Genomic DNA, 21,299 nt, shown 5'->3' with positions numbered 1-21,299 from the left:
CCTTTCACATACACTTAATCCTTTGGCCTTGGGCCCAAAATGGACGTGAGACCTTTTAACTCTATTACAAAGCATCCCCAACCACGAGGTTTCATCCTCGAAAAACCGTAGATGTACATGTGCATTCTCACATGAATGGAGAATATCATCGAGGAGACTCAATGTCAAGTAACATGCTCTTCCTTGAGCCATGTATATTTGAACAAAACCACATGTGTATGGCTTGTAAACTACATTTAATGCCTTTAAATCATCCTTCAAGTGTCCATAAAGCATTTTGTTGCCAAAATTTAACATACCCCTTGTGCATTGGCATCAATACCACATCAATATTGATTCAATTGCATTATCTTACCCATTAGTGTATAATTGCCTATATCATAGCCAATTGGTATACACTTGGCTACCATAGCCTTGGCATTTATCACAATAAAGCGTCAATTTCAATTGGAGAGTTCTATTGTTGATCTCTCGGCCAAGTCTTCCCACTCATTTAACAAGTTTGAAATCCAAGGTATAGGTTTGGGCCATGTCAGGTGCACCCACGTGGATATGGTTGTCCACACATGTAATCCTTGGCATGGATACCCTCATAACAAGCAGATTTAGGTAACCAAAGGCACCTACAACCACTTGGGAAAGCAAGTAGATCTATTCAGCATCAATTCAGTGCATAGGTGAGAAAAAATACAAAATATTCAAGTCATGGAGAATTTTATGTAGGCTACATAAATATGAACCAACTAGAACATTTAGGACATATATAAGCATTGCTATTATTTGTATCAAAATGCCCTTTTGGGTACACCAAGGACCAAGTAGTTGTACAAACATTCTTGTCACCTTTCTGCACCATAATACTATGAACACTCTACATCATCTATCTCTCTCTTTTCTCTTTGTTTATTAGTAAATTAATGTTCTTAAGCAAGTTTAGGGTTGTGAGGATCAATACAACCAAGGCTTTCACATGTAACATTGGTATCAGAGCATTCATGCTCACCCATCAGAGAAGCACTGAAGGTTCTAAAGGGCATATATCAGCATATGGTGATATGTGAAGTTCTCATACTCAGAGTAGTAGTCAATGCCTTGACAAAGGACTCATAAAAAAAGTATAATGATGCCAAAAGTGAAAAGTTACAGACAAGACAACTACGCATACCCTAACTTCATTACACGAGGATTAACCTCCACCACCCAAGGGCACCATACTTGCACCATAAGAGCATTGAAGGAAGGAAAAATGCAAGCAATTAACAAGAAGCATTAGGAAGGTAAGGTATTAAATGAATCTTCAGCAGTTAGCCCATGGAAGTTAGATCCTCAAAGGAGTACCTCAGTGGCTTCCTAGGAAGAGGAGGATCAGCCTCAATGTGCCTTGATTAGCCTCACTCATCAGTCATTAATGTGTTAAGGGACATGGGTATGCAAGGAAAGAGACAACATTGAAACCAAATGCATAGTTGCCAACACCAGACTTGGAATGAAGTTAAAGCAATGGCAAAGTGGAAAAGGAAAGTTTTAAAAGTTAGTGAGTCCCTATCCAAAGTTAGTAGTCTAGGGAGGAAGGATGATAGAAGAGTATCCACCCTATCATCACGTTTAGAAGGAGGGGATGTCACGTGCATCCATGTGGACATGTCTGCCCCATACATGTAATCCTTAGCATCCATGTGGACATGTCTGCCCCATACATGTAATCCTTAGCATGGATAGCCTTGTACATAGATTTAGGCAACCACAGCTTATGGAATCAACATTTTCCATATTCCATCATACTCTCCAAAATCTTGTTTTCATAAGCATGTGGTATGCTTCCATTTGAATAATACTCTCACCATAGACTCAAGTCAACAATAAAAAAACATTCCAAAAGCATCACAAGTATCCAATGTTTCTTCACATAAGCCATCAATGGTACATATTGTTGTTCTAATCAAGCATTGGTGGGAAGCCCTAGCATCATAGAAAGAATGTAAGGAACAACCCAATGTTGTGGGGCTTTTCCCAACCACACTTGGGAGCACAAACAACTCAACCAAGAAACCAGTTTATTGTGGCCTAGCACATAAATGCACAGTTGGGGTGTGTCACTCACCTTATGAAATCTGGTTATCTAGGATTCTTGTAGGAGGCAATGTTACCATGCTGCCACGCCCAAAATCTCCACTCTGCCATTGCCAGCTGACCACCCTCTAGTGGAAGCTTGACCCTCCTCCCCACTCAATCTTACACATTCACTCTCACACACACACACGCCAACAAGCACACATAAGAGCTCAAACAGGAAAAAGGCAAGCAAGTAATAGTATAGGAGAGTAGAGAAGAAGAGCACTCTATTAGCTTATGCATAAATGAATTAGTGGGGTGAGAGTTATATTTTGCTTCTTATGTGTGGCTGCTAGGGTTTACACTCTTAGGCAGCCAAAGTTAAAATTAGGTCCTAGGGCTCATTCGGCCACTCTATATTGTACAAACACCTAATCCACAAATAGTACTCTCACCCTAAGATCTCATGGTGCACCTTTAATAGTAGATAAGAGACGATCACACATGCAAAATAATACACTATAAGTACATTCCAATGAAAGTTGATGTTTCCAGCAACTTCAGCTAAAATTGTTGAAGATGGTAAGGTGGCTAGCATCGATGCCATAAAGGTCTTTAGCAAGGGTTAACACACCCCCCTTCTTGATATAGATTCTGTCCTCAGAATATGTTGATGAAGATACATCGAGATTGTATGTGGATGCATGTTGGCATTGGAAATGTCGGAGGCCTTGTAAGGTCTACAAGGTAACATGGTATAACTAATAAGGTGTTCCTATGAAAAATAATTTAAATTTAAGCATAATGCAAACATCTAATCAAGAACGGAGAAAATTTTATCGTGATGACTGGTTAATTTTTGTCTAGTTAAGATAAGAGTAATATTAAAGTTGGTTCAAATTCTATCTAAACCAAGATGGAGCAAAGAATCTGCCTTGAGTTATGACTCTAGTCTCTACACACTATCACTTTTCTGAAACCATCTCTCTAGCTATTATCTAGCCTCAGAAATGGAATTGCTAAGTGATTTATTACAAGCTTTCACTTTGTATTCTCTCTTTTTTAAAATTACAACTTTGAGTTCTAAGGTAAAAAATGTAAGAAAAGGGAACCACCCTATAGAGAACCAAGAAATGGCCCAAAGACCCCATATAATAATATCTAAGAATTGCTAAGTACCTCAATAGTGAGATGTTTTTTTTGGCCCTTTATTGGTACTTTTTTAGCCACAAGGTCCCATCCCATGAAGATCAAGGCTATGATCCCAAGGCTCTATCACTAAGAGCCCAACATCCTACTAAGATCTCGCATGGTCATGGTTAATTTCTTGAGCCCCTTTTTTTTATTTTTAAACTACTTCAACTTTCATAATTCATCTAGAAGGCTCTACCGTAGCTAAAGAGGGCACAGTAAGGAAGATGGAGTACTTGGCATACTCCTTTGGCAAACTTTAAGGTCAATCAAAATAAAGATGGAACTAGGACCAAATCCTTAATGGTTATTCAAGTAATAACTAGAAGATGAATAGACTAGTTAGAATGATACAAGCAAGCACTAAAATAAACGTTGAATGAAAAATTATAAAAAATATTGAAATTGAAAACAATAGCAACATTTGAGGATGGGTTAGAATACACCTGGTTAGGAAGTCAGCCTTGTAGAATTTTACTTATAATGTTGAGAACTTCCATTGTTGCTTCGTGTGAACCTTTAAAAAAACATATTTAAAATCATCATAAAAGATCGTCATCAAATAGCTATAACTCATACACTAGGTTCGACTCAGTGTCACTAAGTTCATCATCCTTACAAGCTGATTCTATAATAGATATGCCTCCTCTAGCATAAAAGGCAATGGCCTAAGTGCATCTTTAGTATGATATGGCATGGGTACTATAGGCAAGTGAGCTAAGTAGCTATGCTAGCTAATCTATCCACAGGTATGACCCACCATGTTCTAGAAGGGACAAGGAATTAGTAATATCATTTTATAGAATGATGGTGTAAGTGCACAAGCTTTTGCCTTCCTCCCCTATTCTACAAGCTCTTATTGTGCATTCCTTACTTGATAGGTTTCTCCCACTGGGTAAAGTACACTCATGTCATCATGTTGTTGTGGTGTCTCTCCTACCATGGACTATAAGATTCACGCCCCATAGTGCCTAAAATAAGTTCCACAATGCTAGCATAAGTAGGATGCTGCAGACATGTGATGCTTGCAGCTAAGACATGGTGCAAGGGGATGAAACTGTAGGTAGAATCGGTCCACAAAGGTGGCTCCATAAAGCTGCTTCCCTAAATATGGTGCATAAAAATATTGTGAGTGGGTTTGGAAAAGAACTTGAGACATTAAAGCCTTTATCCATCACTCATGAGGCTAGCGGCATACATTTATGTTTTGGTATCCCCAAATACAATGGTTACCCTCATAGAGTAACCTTGAGATTTCAATAAGCATTTAGGTATCCATCTTAGGGTAACCTATAATTTGGATTTCTTGCATCAATGATTATATTGATGCCTTCTTTTCTTGGTTAGTTGAGGTGGTACAGATGGAGAAATCTTGGGAACCATTTCAAGGTAGATTTGGGTTGCCCCTTTTTAGCTCATCATATTTGTTTGTCCTTTTGACATGGAGATGTTTTGTTGAGATATCAAGCTCAAGTAGTGCTCTATGAGACGGGCATTGATGACCCGCTTGGGTGATAGCTTATGCACTTTGTCATTGGTATGGTTGGTGATATTATGATTGATATGCCGCCAGTGGATGATAGGCTGTGTGTGATAACTACTTTGGAGTAGTAGAGTTCTATCACTACAAGGTATTTTCAATAATTTTGAGAAGTTATGTTTGAGAGCTATCTCTGGTTGAAATCAAGGTTTTTGTAGTGCAACAATGCATTTTAGGGCTGTAGAGTGTTCACATGTATTGTTGACATTGGGTGTATGTACATGTACTCTAGTCAGACTTGGTGACATATAGGCCATCCTGAAGTATCACTGCAAAAACAGTTATTATAGAAGAGATTGTTGTGTTACAGGTTGCAAAAACAGTTATTATAGAAGAGATTGTTGTGTTACAGGTTGCATATAAAAAGTATCTGTTTTTGTAGGTTTTTGGTTGTTTCAGGAAAACATGTCTAACGAACTCAATCAGATTGTCAGTGATGAGAGAAGCTAGACAAGAACTTTCATGTTTTAAGCAAACATGTCTAATGGACTCAATTAGATTATCAATGAGAAGCTAGACAAGAATTTCCATGACTAGAAGCTCAAAATGACCAATTTCCTAATGGGTAAAGGATTTTGGGACTATGTTCAAGAAGACAATGAGGAGCCTCTAAAGTTGTCTAAAGAGAATGCCACTCCAGCAGATATAAAGGTATTCAAGGATTGGAAATAGGGTGCAAGGAAAGTCATTTATTGGCTTTCTATTAGTATCACAGGCACAAAGATAGGACATCTATAGGATGCCAACACTCTAGCAGTTGCATGGAAGAACATGGTGCACCTATTCCAAGCTAATACAAAGGCAAGGAAACTTTAGCTAAAACAAGAGCGGCATACTGTGGAAAAGAAAAGCATGTCTATCACATGAGTATGCTTTAAAGATCAAGGGCATTTTTGAATCCCTTGGGTCTATCAATGTATCGATGGAAGATGATGATTGTGAGTGTCTATTTGAATGGTCTTGGCAAAGAGTACAAGCCATTCAAGACCTCCATTGTAGTTAGAGAGAATATTCCCAATTTTTGAGACTTTATGTCTATGACAGAAGTCTATATGCAGGCCCAAAATATTGTTACAAGTTTACCCTCGATTTACCAAAGTTTAAGGTTGATGGTATGCATAAAGTATGTGAAGCATGCCAGCTTGGTAAGTAGGCCAAACATGCTTTCCCACATGAAAAGCATGTCAGAGCAAGGCCATTAGATGTTATACATTCAAATGTATGGGGACCAGCCAAGACTGCAAGAATTGCAAGTTGCAGGTGTATTATGCTACATTCATTGATAACCACATTAGAAAAGTGTGGGTTTACTTCATATGAAGGAGAAAACTGAGGTGTTTTCTCACTTTCAAAGATTTAAAGCCTTGCTCAAGAATGCAAAAGGCATGCAAATAAAGTGCTTGAGATCAGATGGTGGGGGAGAGTATTTCTCCAATGAGTTCAACAATTTCTTGAGAAAGAAGGGAATCAAGACACAGTTTACATGTAGGTACACTTTGTAATAGAATGGTATTGTAGAAAGAAAAAATAGGCACATTGTAGAAGTGGCACGTGCCTTAATGGCTGAAAAGAATATGCCACATTATTTTTGGACAAAAGTAGTAGGAACTGTTGTGTACATTATGAACAAGACACCCACTATAGTAGTTGTTCATGGTATGATGCCTAAATATAAGTTTATAGGCATAAGATGAGATGTATCTCACTTGAAAGTGTGTGGGTGTATTGCATATGTACATGTTCCTGATGAAGCAAGAACAAATTTGGATCCAAAGGCAGAGAAATGCATCTTTATTGGTTATGCTATGGCGAAGAAAGGTTATAGATGTTATAACCCTACCACTCGTGAGATGCGAGTAATCAGAGATATTGTCTTTGAAGAGCTGAATAGCTGGTATGCACCAACAATGACGGTAATAGAAGATGCAGATGTAAGAAGTGTTGATGCTACACCACATGTAGAGCAACAATCACAGGTGCTTAGTGGACCTAAAGATTATTTTATGTCAAGAATGCTGGGGAAGCATTTTGGCTATCTTGTCAAATAAGGTCGTGAGGACCTAAGTGAAAAGGTTGCAATAGCTAACAGAGAGTCCATGAAAGACGTTTTGCGTGGCAAGGTCGGTGAGGTCTTAACCAGCCTCGGTTCGATTAAAATGGTGAGATTTCAGTACGGTGGACGAGGGACCAAGGAAGCGTCCTATGAGTTGGAGTTGTTTTCTTCTGAACACGGGTACGGATCTGGTTGATTGGCCTTACTAGTCTTCAACGGATGAGTTCATGGCTCTTTAACATGGATCTTGTTGTTTGATCTAGCTCGTCTTCAACGGAGAATCCATATAGATTTTATGTGATTATATTCCTAGGTACTATGGGCTAGGGACTATTGAAAAGGCCCCTATGTGAGCAGGTGGTGAGCGTTCTAGTTGTCGATTATGCCATAGGTACACCGAGGAAGAAATGATTGGAAATTGGACTGGGAAATAAAATACTGAGGATTTTAATGGAAACACTATGGTTTCGTTCCAACTTTGTTTTAAAGACAGCTGAATTAAAGAAAATTTCAATTTCATATTGGGTGCGTAAGTAAAAATGAGTAGATGTTCACATAAGATTTTAATGGAAACACTATAGTTTCGTTCCAACTTTGTTTTAAAGACAGCTGAATCTATGAAAAAGGCAATTTCATAGTGGGTGCGTAAGTAAAAATGAGTAGTTGTCGATGATGCCATAGGTACACCGAGGAAGAAATGATTGGAAATTGGACTGGGAAATAAAATACTGAGGATTTTAATGGAAACACTATGGTTTCGTTCCAACTTTGTTTTAAAGACAGCTGAATCTATGAAAAAGGCAATTTCATATTGGGTGCGTAAGTAAAAATGAGTAGATGTTCACATAAGATGAAGAGTTGACTAAGTACTGGGTTTATTAGTTAAAAATTGAGGTTTATTAGTAAAAAAATCAATTTTTGACACCTCAGGAGTGGGGAAGGGGGCTCATGAAGGAAGTGCCTTTTTCTCATCATTATCTTGCATTTCTAATTCAAAAAAATGAGATATTTTTATCTCTCCTCTCTCCTCCTACAAACTGGATCAAAAAGTGAGCCAAACTGGTCCAAATCTTGTCCAAACTGGATCAAACTGAAGTTGGAAACCTCTAAAACCCAGTTGGACTCGGTTAGTGGCCTCCCTCACCTATAAATAGACCCTCATTCCTTTGTATTTTCATCTTTGTGTATTTACATGCCAGTATTATCTTCATTTTAGTGTAATTTTATTATCCCTCTATTTTGTCTCTTCTTTGGGAAGCTTTGGAGCTTCACAAATCTCCATCCTCTCTTGGAGATTACCCTCCCCATCTTGGTGGCCAATTTTGCCTTGTGGGATTCATTTCTTCTTAAAAGAATCAAGCCAAAAATCAAGGGTAAGCCTTAATCCATGGTTTTTTTCTATCTTTCTCAATGATAATCTTCTTCCCAACCCCTCTAATGCTTGGGAAGATTTTTAATCAATGGTTTTTTCTTAAAATCAATCTTTTTAATGATTGATAATGTTTCAATGGTTTACTGCTAATCTTTATGCTTAATTATAATGTTTTTTTTTGAAAATCTCTCTTTTTGAAAGATTCATCATATTTATGGTTAGATCCTTGTTAGAAGGATAGATCTTAATGATAATCTCATTATCTTAATCAAAACTCTAGGCTTGATAAGCTAGAGAAGAAGATTAAATATTTTTATGATTTTAATCTAGTTAAAAATAGTGATTAATTCTTTTAAGCTTGTTTATGATTAAGAAAAATCATATTAATTCATTTTAAGATTGAAAGAGGGTTATGCTAATATTTTTGTAAGTATTTTCACATGGTAATGATGAATGGATATTTTAAGAATAATCAAAAGGTTTAAATATAATTACGTTTTTAATTATGCTATGTATCCATAATAAAATTTTAGTTTAAAAGAGGAGTTCCTATCACATTTCAATTATGAGTATTTATTTAAGATTAGAAAACTAAACATTCTCTGAAATTGCAGAGCGAAGCTATGGTAAAATTTTTCAGAAAAAAGATAAATCTTATTTTTATGCATAAATTTAATAATTTAAAAAGGGAAATTCGCATCATATTCTAGGCATAAACATTTTTATGCTAAAAGAATGATTTTTGTTATATTTATGGAAAATACTTTTATAGTATTTATGCATAATTGTTCAAATAGAGAAAAGAGGAATTTTTGTTATATTTATTTTTACATGCATGAAAATTTAGATGCAAAAAGAGGAATCTCCATGATATTCTAAGTACAAACATTATGAATATTAAAAGAGGAATTTTTGGCATATTTCAAAATATGGATATTTTTATTTATTTAAAAGTGAAACTTTGAGTATTATCATTTCTTAGAAAATATGGGAAAGCTGTGGAAAATTTTATATCATTAGAGAATGAATTTATGCATAATAAATTTTATGCTAAAAGTGAAGTTTTGAGCATTATTCAATTGTCAGAAAAATGAAGAAGGTTATGCACAAATTTTCTAGAATCATTCAATTTATGAGAATTATGGAAATGACTCATCTAGATAAATGGATTAGTGTTTATACTAAAAGAGGAAATATGGGTATGATTGATTTTGTAAATCCCATGAACCTTTTATTCAAAAAGAAGAATATTGAGCATATTTTATCTTGAGAAATTTTAAAAAGAATGTGAAAATATTAATATGAATACATCAAGAAAACATGGATAATTCTTAATCAGAGAAAGGAATTTTGAACACATTTAACTTTTGGAATTTTGAACTATATGTCTAGATTCTTGAAAAAATAGAATCTTGGAGTACATTCTGAACAGGAATTCTGAACAGGAAAAGGGTTTCCCAAAAAAAAGACCAGAAACACGCTTAGTTGGATAAACATGAATACTGATGACTAACCTATCCCTAGATTCCCTGGGAAAGAAATCTGGAATCCTTGAGAGGATCAAGGATCCAAAAAGTGAACGAAAATTTAGATTTAGTGGAATCAAGAAAAAGTTACCTTTAACTAAGCCAAGTGATTGGCGGATACTTAAAAAAGTTATGTTAGTATCGAAAGTAGAGTAACTGTACTTTCAACCTAAATGAATGGATGCGATATGATGTGAATGGATGTGATTGGATATGGAATTATACGAATGTATGCGATATGATGTGAATGGATGCACCTTCCTATCTTGAGAGTCTCTGACTTCATAGGGACTTTTAAGAAAATGAAGTCACCTTCTTCAAAGCTCACTTCTCTGCAGCTCTTTTCAGCATACGTTTTTGCATGACCTTGTGTACTACGAATGCTATCTCTTGCTACGTTTAGCATTTCTTACATGTATTCAAGGGAATCTTTGACAGATTGAATCTTCTTCTTTTGTTGCCCTACGGCCATAGGAGATCTCAGTTGGAAACCATAAATTAACATGAATGGACTAAATCTAGTCGGTCCTCGCAGAATGTTTCAAACTATTATATTTACAAATTGGCGCCGCTTAGCGCGGTTACAAAAAAGATGGATTACAAGAGTGATGTGGTAGCCACGTGAAAGGTCATGTTAACCAGAGTGGTTAACATACCCCCCTCCCGATTGCAGGTTCATCCTCGAAATTGGTAGAAAAAAAAGGCTATTTGTAGTAGATAGAGTATGTGCGGACGAAGTCCCATCTCGAAGTAGGGGTGGGAGGGGTTCAATGGAAGACATGGTAGCTCATCCAGAACGTGGTCTCCATCATGTCTTCAGTCGCTAATAAGCAGGCATCCACATTGCACGTTCGTAGTAGCCGAATAACTGCTTAAGTGTGGGCCCTTTTTTGATGTCAAATGCAAGGCCCTAGGCTCCCTCGAAGTAGTGGTCCCATGTCCAGAAGGTCTCCAGCAAAGTGATGAGATAAGGTTGAAGAAGCGGATGGTTGTAATCACTACTGGCTCCGGGACCTGGTCGTAATAGTAGATGAAATTGTAGAAATGCCTGACCATGGTGTCTTCTGTACTTGGGTTCTGTGTGGTGACGGGGGCGCGAACCAAGGGAAGTTGAATTGCAACTTTGGGTTCTTTTTCTGTTTGGCGTGGAAGGTTTTCCAGGCCCACCATCTGCAGATGGGGAGGTAATCTAGGCTGATCCTCTCAATGCGCGAGGCGCGTTGTAATAGACCTCCGCCAGGCCCGTTGCTCGCCCATGAGATTGAAGGTGATGGGACGAGCACTAGGGGTGGGGGGCCGGTGGTAGCCGTCCCCCCACCCTAAATAAGGGCCATCTGAAGAAGGGCCATCGCTAGGCCGGCTGCTCGCCCATGAGATTGAAGGTGATGGGACGAGCACTGGTGGGTGGGGGGCCGACTGCTCGCCCATGAGATTGAAGGTGATGGGATGAGCACTAGGTGGGGGCCATAGGTGGGGGCCAGTGGTAGCCGTCTCGATGGGTTAGGGGTGGGTGTTCAACGCCTCCATGTCTTGTGCTTCACGTCCAGGTACGGGCAAAGGACGTGGAGATCGAGGGCGGTCGGTGATGCAGGTGATGGGGTGATCATGGAATTGTCGATCAAGCAAGATGGTGATTGCCTACTCGAACTCCGTGCAGTCCAGGGCATTGTGCCAGTTCAAGGGGTTTAGCGCGCAGGGTCGACTTCCTCGTGTGCTCAGATGGTGGCCATGGTGGGATCTCCCCTTCTTGGAGTGATGGAGGGGGTGTCGATCATGGAGGTTGGGTGGGGAGGCTCGTGTCGAGGAACGGTGGGGGTCTAGCAGAGGTGGAGGGAATATCCCTGAATGCTGAGTGCAAACCTAAGTGAAGGGATAGTGAAGGTGGCGAGGGGGGTGTGGGTGATGGGGGTGAAGTGGGAAAGTGAAGGGGGGACGAAGTAGTTGAAGCACCAAGAAGTGGAAGTATGGTGGTGCTCGAGGGGGGTGGTGGGGGTGGTGGTTGTGTGTGAGGTGATGCTGATGATGTGGGTCTTGATGGTGGAGGAGGGGTGGATGTGAAGAGCCTTATGAGTTCGGAGGAGGAAAGTATCCCTGCCCATCTATGCCATCATCGTTGTCATCGGCGGGGACAGGGCCAGCGCAGCGGCAGGCTAAGGTCTGTGGGCGTAGAAGAAGGTGACTGCAAGGGCCGCCTCAGCATTGCTGAAATCCCATGGAAAGGTGATGTGGGTGTCATGAAACTAGCAAATTCCAGTGGCCTCCATGACCTCTATTTGCATGAAGAAACGTTGGTAGAGGATGAGAAGTCCAGGGGGGAGTAGGGAGGTAGAGGATCATTGAGGAGGGAGAGGTAGGAGTCATGGTGGATGAGGTGCCAGGCACCAACGATGTAGAGGTATTGCAACGCTTGGCTTGAGAGGAGGGGGAGACAAGGGTAACTCGATGAGGTTAGATGGGGCTGATGTAGGGAAACCATAACGAAGTTACAGGCTCCAGCAATTAGGGTGGTTTGCAGGGGGTGGAAGGGAAGTTCAAAGAAATCATGACTGGAAGCTCACCATTTAAATCGTCAAGACCTCGACCGACCTTGCTTCTATGTGACACATCCTCCATTGACTCTCCATTAGCTATTGCATTTTTATCAGCTAGGTCTTCACCCCACGACCTCATTCACAAGACGGTCAAAATGCTTCCCCAGCATTCTTGACATAAGATAGTCATTTAAAAACAGGTCATGAATATAGTTTCTTAATGAACTCTTGCCTTTCCACATCGTTCCACATCAATCCACGTTATTTATTCCACATCCATTTCATATGTATTCCCATTCTCATCCAATGACATCATTTTCATCTCATCACATCTTTCCTCATTTATCCTCATCAGATCTCATCCACTCGCATCTACCCATATCCACATCCCATCACATCACATTCATTCACATCTCATCCATTTCATATGTATTTCCATTCTCATCCAATCACATCATTTTCATCTCATCATATCTTTCCTCATTTATCCTCATCAGATCTCATCCACTCGTATCTACCCATATCCACATCCCATCACATCACATTCATTCACATCTCCTCCATTCACATCACATCTCATTCATTCACATCTATCCCTTTTCACATCACATCACATCACATTCATTCACATCACATATCATCCATTCACATCTATCCCAATTTATATCACATCCATTTCACATCACATCTCATTCATTCACATCACATCACATTTATCCACATCATATCTCATTCATACACATCTCATTTCATTCATCCACATCCATTCAATTGTTCACATGTACGACTACCCACATCTATCCATACATTCATATCTATCACTTCACGTCCACATATATTCATGTCACATCACATCACATTCTTACATGATGGTCTTTACCTTATAGTTCCAAGGACCCTGACTACCCGTATATACGGAGGGTATAATTGCAGCTCTTTACTGGCAGTATGTACGAGTAAATCTAAGACTTGAAATTATAAGCATTAATGCTATCCAGATGATGAATTCAAATGTGGTTGATATGATTTTTAAATTCTGGATGTGAACTGTTGAAATTTGAGCATTGTGATGAGCTATGGTGGATCAAACACTAGAATCAACATCATTAATAAAGTGATTAGCAAATAATTAAGATGTAATTAGTGGGTAATTAGCAAATAGATTAATGTAGGCATGGATACTCAAAAACCAGCAAATTCTCATTAGGGCAATGCCTCAATTCATAGAGTTTACATCAAGCATCTAATCCCATTGATTTCTCCATGATTCACTCCATCTCTGTTCCCTGATTCTCTCCACCTCTTCACTTTTCCCAGAATATCTCCACACCCTAAATCTTCTCATGCTACCCTTTATTCTCTCCTAGTAGATTCTTCTCACCTTTTCACAGGTTCTTTCACATTTACTCATTCTCTTTTACAGCCTCTAACCAAGGGCTTGTTCCTGCACACACCCTATTCACTTGTATTTTTAACACCTCCCCTCAAGTGAATACTCCTAGTACACCTAGACCCTATACCAAGTTTGCCTCCCCTTACTTAATAGTCTGCGACTTGTGTCTAGCACACCTCCCCTCAAGTTATCTTGGCACACCTGGACCCTATATCAAGTTTCTCTCTTACTTGATAGCCTGCGACCAGTGCCTCGAGTCCCTAAACTCATAGTCCTTGACACTCTCTCTCTCTATGTGTCCAAGGCTTACTATAGTTGCCTGTGACCTTGACTAAAGTGCTCACACATACATCTACCATGTGGCCTACATCATCGGTGGCTCAGAGGTGGTTTTACTTTGTTGGGGCAGGTTACATTGGGTTGTGGGGTCTCTCTCTTTCTCTCTCAGAAAAGATGATCTGACTCCACTTCCTTTGGAGCCTCCATGAAGTTTGCCGATGTCGTTCCTTCTCCACTGGGTTTGCTGTAGCAGTTTCTTGCCATGTGACCTGGCTTTCCACAATTGTTGCAAGTGAAGATCCTTCCTCCTACTCTGCCTCTTCCTCGTCCTCGTCCTCGAGAGAATCCTCCTCGGGTGAAGAATGCTTTTTCCTCTCCTACTGTTGAGTCGAGCCCTTTCTTCTCTTTGCCTTTGCTCTCTTGCTCTAGTAGAGCTGCTTCTATCTTGTGTAGCTTCAATTCAAATTCTTTAGTGTTGCTACAATATTTTCATATTCACCTTTGTCCACACTCTTCAGAAGCACTGCTAGTGCCTCATCATCTTCTACCTTTTTGCCAATAGCAGCCAGCTGTTGCTTAATGCTTTTATATTTGTTCAAGTGTGTGATTAAAGGTTCACTTTCCTTCATGTCCAATTTGTAGAATTGCATTAATATATTTATCTTTGAATTTTTTGCTTGTGTGCCAAATAATTTATTGAGTTCATCCCATGCATCTTTTGCCCATTGTATCCCTATGATGTGATGAATGATTTCATCATTTAAACTGAGTACAATAAGTCCCAATGCTTTTTCATTCCTACTCTTCCACTCATTTTCTCCTCTCTCTGGGCATTCATCTCTTCCCTCAACTAATCCCCACAGATTTTTCCTCATTAGCAAATACATGGTTTTTGTCTGTGCCATGTGTAAAATTGCTCCCCATTAAATTTGGCTATTTCCTGTGCTGTACTCATGGTGATGTGAAGGGGGTCTTACCTCAATCAATTTCAAGATTCAAGGGTAGTGTCTAGCCTTTTATAACTCAATCTGGTGTTTAATAGATGATTACAACAAATTTATCAGCATAAAATCACTAGAAATTACATTAAATTAAGGGTAACCAATTTGTACGGAATGGTTGGAGTATCAAACCAACTCGGAATCAAAATCTGGAGTTATAGGAATCTGTATCAGATACCTAATGGTTAATTTGAATCCTCAATTGCACCAAAATATAGTGATTAGCACTGATTAATCACTGATTAGTAAATTAATCCACTATGCGGGGAGTCCAGATCTGGTGCCTTAGACTTCAAATGAGCTCAAATGCTTTCAAAGGCATTAAATGAGTCTAGTAGAGGATTAAGCCAAGAAACACAAGATTTGACCAAATATTGAAAGCTTAATCTCTGTTTTACCAAAGTCACCTGCAGATTTGATGAAGAGCTTGGATCTCACTGTAGACTTGATGAAACTGAATTCTGTCTTCACTAGCTTGTAGAGCATGCTTGAAAACACCTTGGGCTAAGAGGAATTAGAGTGATTCACCTTGAGTGAGTGTAGATCTAAGATCTTCTACTGAAAAATGGAGCCTACTAAAACAGCGATTTCTCCTTCATCCGCCGGTGGCGGTTTGCTACGTTGTTTGGATGAGCTTGAAGAGCTATGAGATACCTATCATGTGCTAGAAGGGTTTGGCCTAATTTTATGTGTGCAAGGAGAGGGAGCTCCTCCACCACTGGCTGGGGGTATAGAAGCTAGTTGAAAAAAAGAGAGAAAATTATAATTTCTACTAATCCTAATCAGCAAAATAATTAGCAAGATAATGGGCTCACAAATTAGCATGGCTCTGATACCATGTTGAAATTTGAGCATTGTGATGAGATGTGGTGGATCAAACACTAGAATCAACATTATTAATAAAGTGATTAGCAAATAATTAAGATGTAATTAGTGGGTAATTAGCAAATAGATTAATGTAGGTATGGATACTCAAAAACTAGCAAATTCTCATTAGGGCAATGCCTCAATTTATAGAGTTTATATCAAGCATCTAATCGCATTGATTTCTCCATGATTCACTCCACCTCTTTTCCCTGATTCTCTCCACCTCTTCTTTTTTTCCAGAATATCTCCCAGAATATCTCCACACTTCCTAAATCTTCTCATGCTACCCTTTATTCTCTCCCAGTAGATTCTTCTCACCTTTTCATCACAGGTTCTTTCACATTTACTCATTCTCTTTTACAGCCTCTAACCAAGGGCTTGTTCTCGCACACACCCTATTCACTTGTATTTTCAACATGAACTGATGAGTTGATTTGGATTCTGATTGAAAAATGATGATTCCTGAAATTTAGTTGAAATGTAATAAGCTGAGCAAAACCACAATGAGGATAAATGGGACGAGTCCCTGTTGATGATGTTCATAACTAAAATGATGCTTCAGCAAATCACTATGAGATTAGTGGATTGTGCTGGCAGATTAGTACTGTTAACTTTTAATAAATGGATCAAGTTAAGGGATGATAAATTAAAAATCTAAAAAATTGAAATCCCCATGGAGGACTATTCAGATGGAAAAAGTCAGTCAGATGGACCATTATTGTGTTAAAGATATGAATGAGATATTATGAATGAATTGTTATCTGATAATGCATTCTAAATGAGTATCTTTACCCCATGATTATGTGGGGAGATGACCTATTTAAAGAACCCCAGAATCAGTTGAATCAAAAATCAAATTGAATCATAAATAAAGAAACTTAATAAGAATTTTCGTATTGATAGGAACATGGATCGAGGTTGTCGTGGTAGAAATGTTAACCCCCAACTTGATGAAGAAGAGCTCAACCTAGATGTTCGTAAAACTCTTCATAGTTCGCAGCCTGGTCCCTTCAAGGGTGAAGGGGAACAGTTAGGTGAAGTAGAAAAGTGGATTGAGGCCATGGAGGAATACTTTGATGTAACTGGCTACAATGAGAGAAGCAAGATGGCTCTCGTCAGGTTAAAGATTGTGGAAACAGCCAGGGTTGCATGGAGGAGTCATTGCAAGGCAAACCGTCTCGATCGAAATACCCAAACCTGGACTGATCTCAAAATTTACCTAAGGACGAGGTTCTGTCCTCCCGGCTTTTTAGAAACAAAGATGAACAAATTCTTAGAGTTAACCCAGGGGAGTAGAACTATTGAAGCATATCACCAAGCATTCACCCTCCTCCTCAGATACTCGCCTCCATTGGATGAAGAACAGCTGATGGCCAGGTTCATTCAGGGACTGAACAAACCTTTGAATATCCTGGGGTGAAGAATGCCAAGCCAGTTTCCATGGCCGAAGCAGTTTGGATGGCGAAGGATTTTGCCAAAGCCTTTGATGTCAAAGTCTCACCAAAGCCAGCACCATCAGGTTTTTATTCCCAGAAGGTGATTCCAACCTTCCTCCACCTAAGAGATATCAGGGTCAAACCCAGGATATGGGAAGTTCCAGAATGGAAGAAATGTCCTTTTCCCGAAGCTCAATCTCCTGGATTTCAACTTCAAAAGTTCCACCCTTGAAAAACTGTTGAGATATCGAGCTCGTCTAGTGAGGCGGTGGCCACTGATGACCCGCCTGGGGGATAGGCCCCACACTTACACCATTGGCATGGTTGGTGAGATCTTGGGTGATATGCGGCCAGTGGGATGACAGGCTGTGTGACAGCCATTCTAGAGACTGGCATAGTTATAGCGCCAGCTCATTTAGTTGGGTTCACACTATAGAGAACCCGTGTATGTATTGGTTGAGGACCTTTCATATTATTGTGTACTCTTATCTTTGTATATGGTGTGTTGAGTGTTGAGTAGAGTAGAAGAAGATTTTCAGCCTCTCACCTTGTGTGTTCTCTATTAGGGTTTTGTGAGTGTGTGTGTGTGCTTGCAAGAGCTCAAGCTCTCTTCCCCCCTGCATCTTTTCATGGTATCAGAGCCTGGTTCGTGCTAAGGGCTGAGATGCAAGCAAGAGAACCACAGGAAGCGGTACGAGGGTAAGAGCTTCAACTACTCTTCCCTATTGTGTTGGTGACTACACCCTTGTCGAGAGCTCTACGAGAGGCACCGGCAAACGGTCTCTGATTGAGGAGCTTTCTTCGTGGGAGTAAAGCTATAGGGCAACTATACAGTCCTTTGGACTACTATTTTCAGGCCGAAAACGCGTTTCGGGCGCGTCTGGACCTCCGTTTTTCAGAAAGCAGGCGATTTCGAGCACTGCGGGTAAGTCATCGATTCTCTGCAGAACTCTGTTTTACGAACTGCAGGAAGACAGATTGACTGTGCAGACACTGTGGGTGCTGCAAAGAGGTCTACTGTTGCCATTGGGTGTATGTATGCACATTGAAGTCGCTGGTTGTGACATTTGAGTGGACTGCAGTACTGCTGTGCAGAAAATACAGCAGTTTGTGCAAGAAAAAAACCAGAGTGCTGTTTCTGGTAAATTTGTGTATTTGGCAAGATGTCAAATGATGGGATAACTCAGATTGTGGCTGAGAAGCTTGACAAGAATAACTTCCATGCTTGGAGGTTCAGGTTGACGAATTTCCTGATGGGAGCTATTGGGACTACATAGAAGGTTAGCATGAAGAGGCACCGGAGATACCGGGACTGCTGTAGATGTGAAAGAGTTCGAAGACTGGAACCAAGGAGCCAGGAAGGTTATGTATTGGCTTTCCATTAGTATACAGGACACCATGATTGGGCACATTCAGGATGCCAAGTCCCCCAAGGAGGCGTGGGACACCTTGGTAAAGCTTTATGAAACAAATACCAAGGCACGTAAGATACAGTTGAAGAATGAACTTCATACTGTGGAGAAAAAGAGCATGTCTGTGAATGACTATGCGTTGAAGATAAAGGGTATTGTGGAATCCCTTGCATCTATATTGGTGTGTCAGTAGATGATGATGACAAGGTGGAAGTCTGTCTACGTGGTCTCGGGCCACAATACAAGGCGTTCAAGACGTCTATTCAGACTCGGGAAAACATTCCCAACTTTACAGATTTGGTGTCTATGCTGATTATCGAAGAGAAGAACTTGGGTGAAGACCAACAGTCTTCACAAAGCAAAAACAGTTCAGAGCAACAGGCCTTCTACACGAGTTCAGGAAGAGGACGAGGTAGAGGAGGCCGTGGACGCGGTCAAGGAGGTGGCCGAACAGGTAATCAGAATTATGGCCAGCAGCAGCAGCAACAACAACAGTCCCAGAATCAACAACAACAACAACACGCAGGTGGAAGAGGCAAATTCAGAGGCAGGGGGAGTCAAAGAGGTCGTGGAAATTGGCAGCAAAGGCAATATAATGATGCACGTGAATGCTATTATTGTGGTAAGCCTGGACATGTGCAGGCAGAATGTTATAAGAAGCAGGCTGACATGCAAAATGGGAAAGTGCAGCAAAACAACTATGCATCCTCAAGCAGAAATAATGAGGATAATGAAAGGTTGTTTGTTATGCAGCATGTCGTGAATGCCATGTCTGAAAATGTTGATGCAGCACAAAAAGATAATGTATGGTATGTGGATTCAGGCGCTTCGAACCACATGACGAGTCATGGAGAGTGGTTCAAGGAGATGAAAAACCCGGAAAGACCAGGTTTTGTGGAAACAGGGGATGACACTGCTCATCCAATCGCCCACGTTGGAGATGTGCCATTGTCTATGCAGGATGGCAAAGTGAAGTACCTTGCAGATGTACTTCATGTACCGAACATAACAAAGAATCTGGTTTCAGTTGGCCAGATGATTGAGCAGGGTTTGCAGGTTCGGTTTAATCCCGATGGATGTTATGTTGAAGATTTCAAAGACAAGTGCAGGTTGGTTGCAAAAGGTAACAGAGTGGGCAGAATGTTTACATTAAATGTAGACATGCCTGAAATGAGTGCTGCGATGTTTGCAAATGGTTCAGGAGTTGTTGCAGACACAGACATATGGCATAAAAGAATTGGACATGTAAATGTGCAGAGATTGAAGTTTATGCAGACAAAAGGAATTGTGACAGGGCTGCCAAAATTTAAAGTGGAAGGTATGCAGAAAATATGTGAAGCATGCCAATTTGGGAAGCAAACAAAGCATGTGTTTCCACGTAACAGATATGTGAGCAGAAATGCACTAGATGTTGTGCATTCAGATGTATGGGGTCCTACGAAGACCATATCTATGGGAGGCTGCAGGTATTATGTGACTTTCATTGATGACCACACGAGGAAAGTGTGGGTATATTTCATGAAGGAGAAGAGTGAGGTGTTCACTCACTTTCAGAACTTCAGGTTTTTGGTTGAAAAGCAAACAGGAAAATATGTAAAGTGCCTAAGGTCAGATGGAGGGGGAGAGTACTTCTCCAATGAGTTCTCTGAATATTTGAAGAAGAATGGTATTCGGAGACAGTATACATGCAGATACACTCCGCAGCAAAATGGAGTTGCTGAGCGGAAAAACAGGCACATTGCTGAGATTGCACAAGCATTGATGGAAGAGAAGAATATGCCGCATTGCTATTGGGCTGAGGCTGTTTCTACAGCAGTATACATCATGAACAGGACTCCAACTGCAGCCATACATGATGTAGCTCCAGAGGAGAGGTTTACTGGCAGAAAACCACATTTGTCTCATCTGAAAGTTTTTGGATGCATTGCATATGTGCATGTGTCAGATGAGCTGAGAACTAAGCTGGATCCGAAAGCTGAAAAATGTGTGTTTATTGGATATTCCCTTGAGCAAAAGGGATACAGGTGTTATAACCCTGCTACACGTGAGTTGAGGGTGAGCAGGGATGTTGTCTTTGATGAGATGAGCAGCTGGTATGCTGCTGAAAAAGAAGCTGTTGGGGCTGATGTGAGTGGAAGTGTGGTTGCACAGAATGCAGGCCAGCAATCACAGTCTTTGAGTGGACCAGGAGAGTCCTCATCTAGTGGGTCTGTTGATAGACCATGGAGTGGCAGGCTGCGTCATAATACCAGTCCTGCAAATGTGATTACTACATCACGTAAAGGAAAAGAGAAAGTGGTTGAGCCCCTTGCTATGCCTGACATTTCTGCAGGGCATTCTCATGTTGATGGAGAGTCTAGTGGCTCAGATATGAGCCTTGATGAGGAGCTTGGGATCCCAGCTATGAGAACACCTGGTGTAAAGAAGGCTATGGAAGCCATGAATGAAAAGCTGCGAAGATCAGGGAGAGTGAAGAACCCTGTGCAGAGATTTACATATGATGGTTATGTGGCACATCACTATGCATATATGGCAAAGGTTGTGCAGGTTGTTGAGCCCACATGCATTGATGAGGCTGTTGGAAATGTGTGCTGGGAGAGAGCTATGGATGAGGAGATGGATGCACTATATGGAAATGAAACTTGG

This window comes from Cibotium barometz, chromosome 16 (genome assembly GCF_041138505.1).
Source record: "Cibotium barometz isolate CiBa-2024 chromosome 16, ASM4113850v1, whole genome shotgun sequence".
Taxonomy (NCBI): domain Eukaryota; kingdom Viridiplantae; phylum Streptophyta; class Polypodiopsida; order Cyatheales; family Cibotiaceae; genus Cibotium; species Cibotium barometz.
This window is presented reverse-complemented; position numbering follows the sequence as displayed.